A 6,951-nucleotide genomic window follows, 5' to 3' on the forward strand; every position below is an offset into this window, starting at 1 on the left:
GAAATGTAATTGAGGAAAATACCTAATTAAAAAAATTTAAAAAATCAATAGTGTGAGGTATTCTCATGGTCCCCAAGCAGTGCAGAATCTCTGCAAGGAAGCAAGCATGAGTTCACGCTGCAGTATAACTGAATGAGATTTTACTATGCCTATTATTAATACTGTTGCATGCTGCCCTGTTTCTTGAGACAACACATTTGTACCAAAGCCTCAGATTCCACCATGAGTCAGTTTTCTTCTTTGAAATGCTTCTCCTTTCATGTTAGGCTGGGTCAGGCAAGCCCATGAAATTAACAATTTAGTGCAGACCTTTTCTTGGTATCCACTGACGCATGAAGACAGTTTACAGAGGCACTGAGTAGTTTTCTAAGAACCCATTGCACACTGAAAGAGATTGGTTGTGGAAGTGCGTGTAGAAATTCTGTGAGGGGCTGTCAGGGAGCTTTTAATGTATAAACTTGTAAAATCATTGTCTCAGCTTTTCAAGTCACCTGGCTGCTCAAGTCAGTGTGACACTCAGACCCTAGCAGCCAAGGGCAAGCTTTGGAAGCCTGGGAACAGGATATACCAAAGAAACTGAATGTGCTATCCTTACCTAGACAGTGACTTTGAGGGAAAAATGTTGGAAGTTAAGAATCCAGTCAAAATGAAATGAAGCCATAATATCCTATGGAGTCTACAGTGCCACTGGTCCTTTCTCTTTGACTCTTAGTTGATTTGGGGACAATGGTATGGCAAACACATGCTCACTTATCTTAAAGAATGATTAGATGATCATACTGTGGCTCTAAATTTATATGCACATTATAATAATTTATTAAGTATGCAACTTGGTGTGCTTCACTTTTTTTAAACTAAAATTTTAAACGTATTTACTTTATATCCTGCTCACTGCCCCCCTCCTAGTCATCTACTCCCACAATCCTTCCTTCATCCCTTCTTCTCTGACAGGTTAGGGCCCCCTGGGTATTCCTCCCCCCACCAGACACACATTTAACTCCCCATGAGGCTAGGCACTTCATCTCCCACTGAAGCCAGACAAGGCAGCCCAGCTAGGAGAACATATCCTGCACACAGGCAGCAGCTTTTGGGATAGCACTTACTCCATTTGTTCAGGACCCACATGAAGGCCAGGCTGCGCATCTGTTACATGTGGGGAGGCCTAAGTTCAGTCTGGGTATGTTCAGACTTTGACAGGTTTTTTTTTGTCTTTATTACTTTTTATTGAAAATAAAATTTCCATGCAATACATTTAATAACAGTTTCCCCTCCCTCATCTCCTCTCAGATCCTCCCTAAGGCCCCACCTGTCAAACCCCCAGTCCTCCTCCTCCTCTTCTTCCTCCTCCTCCTCTTCCTCCTCCTCCTTCTCTCTCTCTCTCTCTCTCTCTCTCTCTCTCTCTCTCTCTCTCTCTCAAACAGGCAAATAAAACCAGAATAAAGCAAAACAAACAAACAGGAAAAATATACATATACAAGCAGAAATACACAGGCATATATTACAAAACTCATAAAAAGCACATAATGGGAAAGCATACTAAGATCCATAAGGTTAAAAAATACCAAAAGAATTATAAAACAAACCATCTCCAAAATTACCATTGGATTTCTTTTATGTTGGCCATCTACTATTGGGCATGGAGTTTGTCCTTTAGAGTGGTTTATAGATACTCCACTGCAAAATAACTGATTTTTACCTAGTGAATAGTTTTCAGCTAGGTTAGGTATGGTAGCTCCTGTCCAGTTCCCCTCTCAGTTCTGGGACCCCCAATCTGACTTGGACCTGTTCAGGCCCTATGTGTGCTACCACAGTCTCTGTTTGGTCATACTTCTGTCAGTTCTGTTGTGTGTTTAAGGCACGCTTTCCTTGATGTCTGCCATCCTCATTGGCTCTGACAAACTTGCTACCTCCTCTGCCACTTAGCCCTGTGAGCCATGACGGGAGAGGTTGAGTGTAGATGGGCTGTTTAGGACTGAGTATGTACATTTGTGTGATCGTGCACATCTTGTAACCAGTATGTAGTTGGATATTGGCTTTCTCCATGGCTCCCTTGTCACTATGCACCTTCACTCTGCAACTTAAGCTGCAATATATAAGTTGCTTTTGACTGTGATATTTTACCACATTAACAGTAAAGTACCTAACACAGATGGCATTTGTTTTGACTTATTTAATCTATGAACATTTCTGTTTCTCCTTTTCTTTGTTATTCTTATTCTGTTGGTTTTGTAATTTTATGATTTCTTTTCTTCTTTTATAAACATCATATATTTTAGAGATTTTGCAGAACAAATTTCACTCATCATAATTCTTTGAGGTGGTATGATATTGCTTCACACATGGACGAGAATTTTACAATAGCACACGTCTATTTCAGGACTGTGACAGTTTTAAGGGTGCAGGTTAGTTGATTCTGTTGGCTGTGTGCTTCCCTTTTAAAAAGTATTAATACAGGTATATGTCATGTATGTCATGCGCTCTCTAATGAAGGTAAACATAGCTGACATTTATTGAGTTCCTACTTTCTGATGAGTATTTTAAGTGTACTATTTTAATGGTACTCACCACAGTTTTGAGTTAGGAACTATTATTATGCGTTCTTTAGATACACAGAAAGCTTACGTTCCCTATCCAAGACAACACAGCAGAACGTAAGAGGCATTTGAAAATCTGCAGTGTTATTTAATTTTTTTCAAACATTATTTTTAATGATGGTTTTAAAATGCTTTAGCCTCCCTTGTAGCCTACCAACCACCACATGTAGTGGAAAAGAAAGAATAAGGGGGAAGTGAACCTGTTTAGACAGGTTCTTTGGAACAATACCCATCTGTGTGTCTGGAAATCACTAGTTGAGTTCACAGGTTAGCAGGCAGAGGCAGCTCGATCCACTAGCAAACACTTTAAAGATACACCGACAGTCCAGTCTGGTAGAGTCCAGTTAGCAACAGCAGTGACACCTAGCAGAGACAGCCAGGCCTCAGCCTGAGCAGGAAGGACCAAGAGAACACTAGGAAAAATTCTCAGCTGTGCCTCTCTCAGGAAAGCAAAGATCAGCAAAGACATGAGACCTACAAGTGTTGCACAGCTAGCTCTATATGCAAGTCAAGCTCTGTCTCTGTCACTCCGTGTTGTCCTACTTATACCCTCCAAACATCATGTGTCCTCCATGTGCCTTGCTTGAGCATATGTCTTGCTTCAGCAATGTGTGCATCTCTTAGCTGACATCACTCTGTCCATCAGCCTGAGTCCATGAAAGTGGCAAGAAACTGCAGCACACTACCAGAAGATTTTTGGTGTGTTTCTCTCTATGGAGTCCAGACAAATGCAGCTCAACTACCCAATGTACTGTGTACCAATACATGCGTGTTGCTAGCAAAGAATCCTTCATCATGTCCTTTCACGTGCTTTCATGTGCTTGCTTTAGCAGAACATCCTCTCTTCTGTGTCTGCTTCAGTGAAACTTTCCTTCACGAGCCTGCCTTAGTCTTTCACCAATGTCCACTTCAGCTAAACGTTCCTTCACATGTTTGCCCCAGCAAAACACCATCCATCTTTCCAAAGAACCCTTAAGTTTCCACTTCACTGCAGCCAGAGATTTTAACTACTATTCTGGACTCAGACATCTTATGAGCTTTTTCATATTCTATTATACCTTAAAAACAAACCAACCAACAAACAACCTTGAACTGTGAAATTTGGAGACAAACTTGCCAATGTAGAAAGAGCATTGGCTATTATATAATATTTTTTTTTTGCTGTTTCTCAACATATCAAAAGAGACCACATGCATTTTAAGTGATATTTACTATTAATAATTATTAATATTACTATTAATAAACAAACACTGTAGGTCAATGTTTGTTTTAAAGTTTTGATTATTTTACTTCAAACATTTTATATGAGGACATTGACCATTTTCCCCACTTACTCTTCAGCCCTCTTGTCCCTCTCTGCTCTCATCAATCACCTTCTGTCCCTTATTTAGTTTCACATCTACTCGCATGTCAATATACATCTGTGGTCTTGCCAATCTATCTGTGCTGGTTAATTTGGGTTGTTTACTGAAACATTTGGAAGAGGGAACTACAACTGAATAATTGCCTCAATCAGGCAGATCTTTAGACATGTCTGTGGAACATTATTTTTTCATCTCCAGTCAATAGAGGATAGTAGAGTTTATTGTGAGAAGTACCACCCCTAGGGAGATATAGCTGTATAAGAAAGTATTTTCTATTCAGAAAATCCTTTCCTGTGACTAAATCATGAAGCCTTTCCCCTACTTTGTCCTTAGTTTGTCCAGGAGTTTCCAAGTTTTAGGTCTTTTATTAGGGTTTTTGAACTATTTGGAATTGATTTGCATGTAGTGTAAGAGATTGGGGTGGGGGGGAGTAAAATTTCATTGTTTTAAATGTGGACATTTCATTTTCCAGGAATCATTTGTTGATGAATCAGGTGACTGTACTTCTGTCCTGTTCTTTGAAGTATGTTTCCTGTTTTAGGTAATTAATTGTCATTGCATCCCTGTGATATTTCACAGTGGCACTCTTATTATCTTCCTCTTGCACATAAGACAATATGAACAGGTTAAGTAATGTTCTCAAGATCACAGAGAATGTTTCAATAACGATCCCAGCAGTCTGACCTGAACTTCATATATTGCACCTTTCCAGTTTTTAAAAATTTATTTAAAGAGTTGTGCCTTCTTCATATTACTTAATTTTTGCAGTTTCTCTTGCCTCTCATAAAATCAGTTGACTTAATGTGTGTTTTCATATTTAATCAACTGCCTGCAAGATGGGAATCCTTACTCATTACCAAAGCAGAAAAATATTTGAACTTATCCTAGATATCATTTAAATGAAATACTTTCTTGATCATACTTGAAAAGTATACTACAATTAGAGTATTCCATGTAGCATCTCATTTAGTATTATAAAAACATAGCTACTTTTTCATTTTTTATGCCTTTCTGTGTTAGAAAATTGCTGTGTGGATGGGTAGATGCTTTCACTTGTACAATTCATCCATACTCACAGATGAACCCATGCATATGAAACTGCCAACCATTTCATTGACTTTTATTCCATAAAAGTATTTCACTGAAATTTCACTGGAGTATGAAGAGTTGTCCCCTTTTGCAAGGTCCCGTGACATTGTTGAAGGAAAACACATTCACAGAACATGCCTAGGATGTTTTCATGTTGATCTTGTCTACTCAAAAAAAGTTCCAAAGTCCTGGCTCAGTTGTCATTCTCTACCAAGCATCGGGAATTCCTGTCTCAATTTCTCTATTATGAATTTTTCTTAAAATTTAAGAATTTCTAAAGAAATTGTAGTCAGTAGACTATGAAGCTCATGACATCCCTCATGACTACCCATAAGAAATAGAATTATGGAGGATTGCCTATGACTTCATCACACTTCTAGTTTTCTTGAATGCTAAAACTAAATGTAAGGTGCTGGAGCCACTGTTGCCAAGCCCAGGCCACACTGCTTCTGCTTGCCCATTGTTTCCCATCGTGCACTAGCGGTTTCAAAAGATTCAAAGTCCAAGACAGCAACCCTTAAGGACCAGCTGATTGTGAATCTTCTTAAAGAAGAACAGGCTCCCCAGAACAAGATTACAGTTGTTGGGGTTAGTGATGTTGGCATGGCTTGTGCCATCAGTATCTTAATGAAGAACTTGGCAGATGAGCTTGCCCTTGTTGACGTCATGGAAGAAAAACTCAAGGGCGAGATGATGGATCTCCAGCATGGCAGCCTCTTCCTTAAAACACCAAAAAATTGTCTCCAGCAAAGACTATTGTGTAACTGTGAACTCCAAGCCGGTCATCATCACATTGGGGGTCGTCAGCAAGAGGGGGAGAGCCGACTCAACCTGGTCCAGCGAAACGTGAACATCTTCAAGTTTATCATTCCCAACATTGTCAAGTACAGTCCACACTGCAAGCTGCTGATTGTCTCCAATCCAGTGGATATCTTGACCTACGTGGCTTGGAAAATCAGTGGCTTTCCCAAAAGCCAAATTATTGGAAGTGGTTGCTATCTGGATTCAGCTTGGTTCTGTTACCTGATGGGAGAAAGGCTGGGGGTTCACCCGCTGAGCTGTCACGGCTGGGTCCTGGGAGAACATGGCGACTCCAGTGTGCCTGTGTGGAGTGGTGTGAATGTTGCTGGCGTCTCCCTGAAGTCTCTGAACCCAGAACTGGGCACTGACACAGACAAGGAGCAGTGGAAGGAGGTTCACAAGCAGGTGGTGGACAGTGCCTACGAGGTGATCAAGCTGAAAGGTTACACATCCCGGGCCATTGGCCTCTCTGTGGCAGACTTGGCTGAGAGCATAACGAAGAACCTTAGGCGGGTGCATCCCATTTCTACCATGAATAAGGGTATCTATGGAATCAATGATGATGTTTTCCTCAGTGTCCCATGTATCCTGGGACAAAATGGAATCTCAGATGTTGTGAAGGTGACATTGACTCCTGAGGAAGAGGCCCTCCTGAAGAAGAGTACAGATCTTCTGGGAATCCAGAAAGAGCTGCAGTTCTAAAGTCTTCCCAGTGTCCTAGCATTTCACTGTCCAAGCTGCAGCAGGGTTTCTAGGCAGACCACACCCTTCTCATCTGAGCTGTGGTTAGTACAGTGGTGTTGAGGTGGTGTGGGGAAACATCTCACTCCCCACAGCTCTGCCCTGCTGCCAAGTGGTACTTGTGTAGTGGTAACCTGTTTAGTGTGACAGTCCCACTGTCTCCGAGACACACTGCCCACTGTGCAGGCTTTGATTACCCTGTGAGCCTGCTGCATTGCTGCCCTGTGCACCCTCACCAAACATGCCTAGGCCAGTTTGGCGAGTTCCCAAGTTAGTCATAACCTGGCTCCAGTGTGTACGTCCATGATGCATATCTTGTGCATAAATGTTGTACAGGATATTTTATGTATTATATGTGTCTG

At 41.0% G+C, this 6,951-nt stretch overlaps 1 pseudogene across 1 annotated transcript in view; it reads left to right on the plus strand.

Annotated features, from left to right (window-relative positions):
• The window catches only part of LOC110307715, an 11,765-nt pseudogene extending 5,215 nt beyond the window's left edge, over positions 1-6,550 (plus strand). The window contains exon 2 of the transcript XR_002379456.1: positions 5,457-6,550. The product of XR_002379456.1 is annotated as an L-lactate dehydrogenase A chain pseudogene (transcript). The remainder of the gene's footprint in view (positions 1-5,456) is intronic.
• The last annotated feature ends 401 nt before the right edge of the window (positions 6,551-6,951 follow it).

This window comes from Mus caroli, chromosome 13 (assembly GCF_900094665.2).
Source record: "Mus caroli chromosome 13, CAROLI_EIJ_v1.1, whole genome shotgun sequence".
In the NCBI taxonomy this organism is placed as follows: Eukaryota; Metazoa; Chordata; class Mammalia; order Rodentia; family Muridae; genus Mus; species Mus caroli.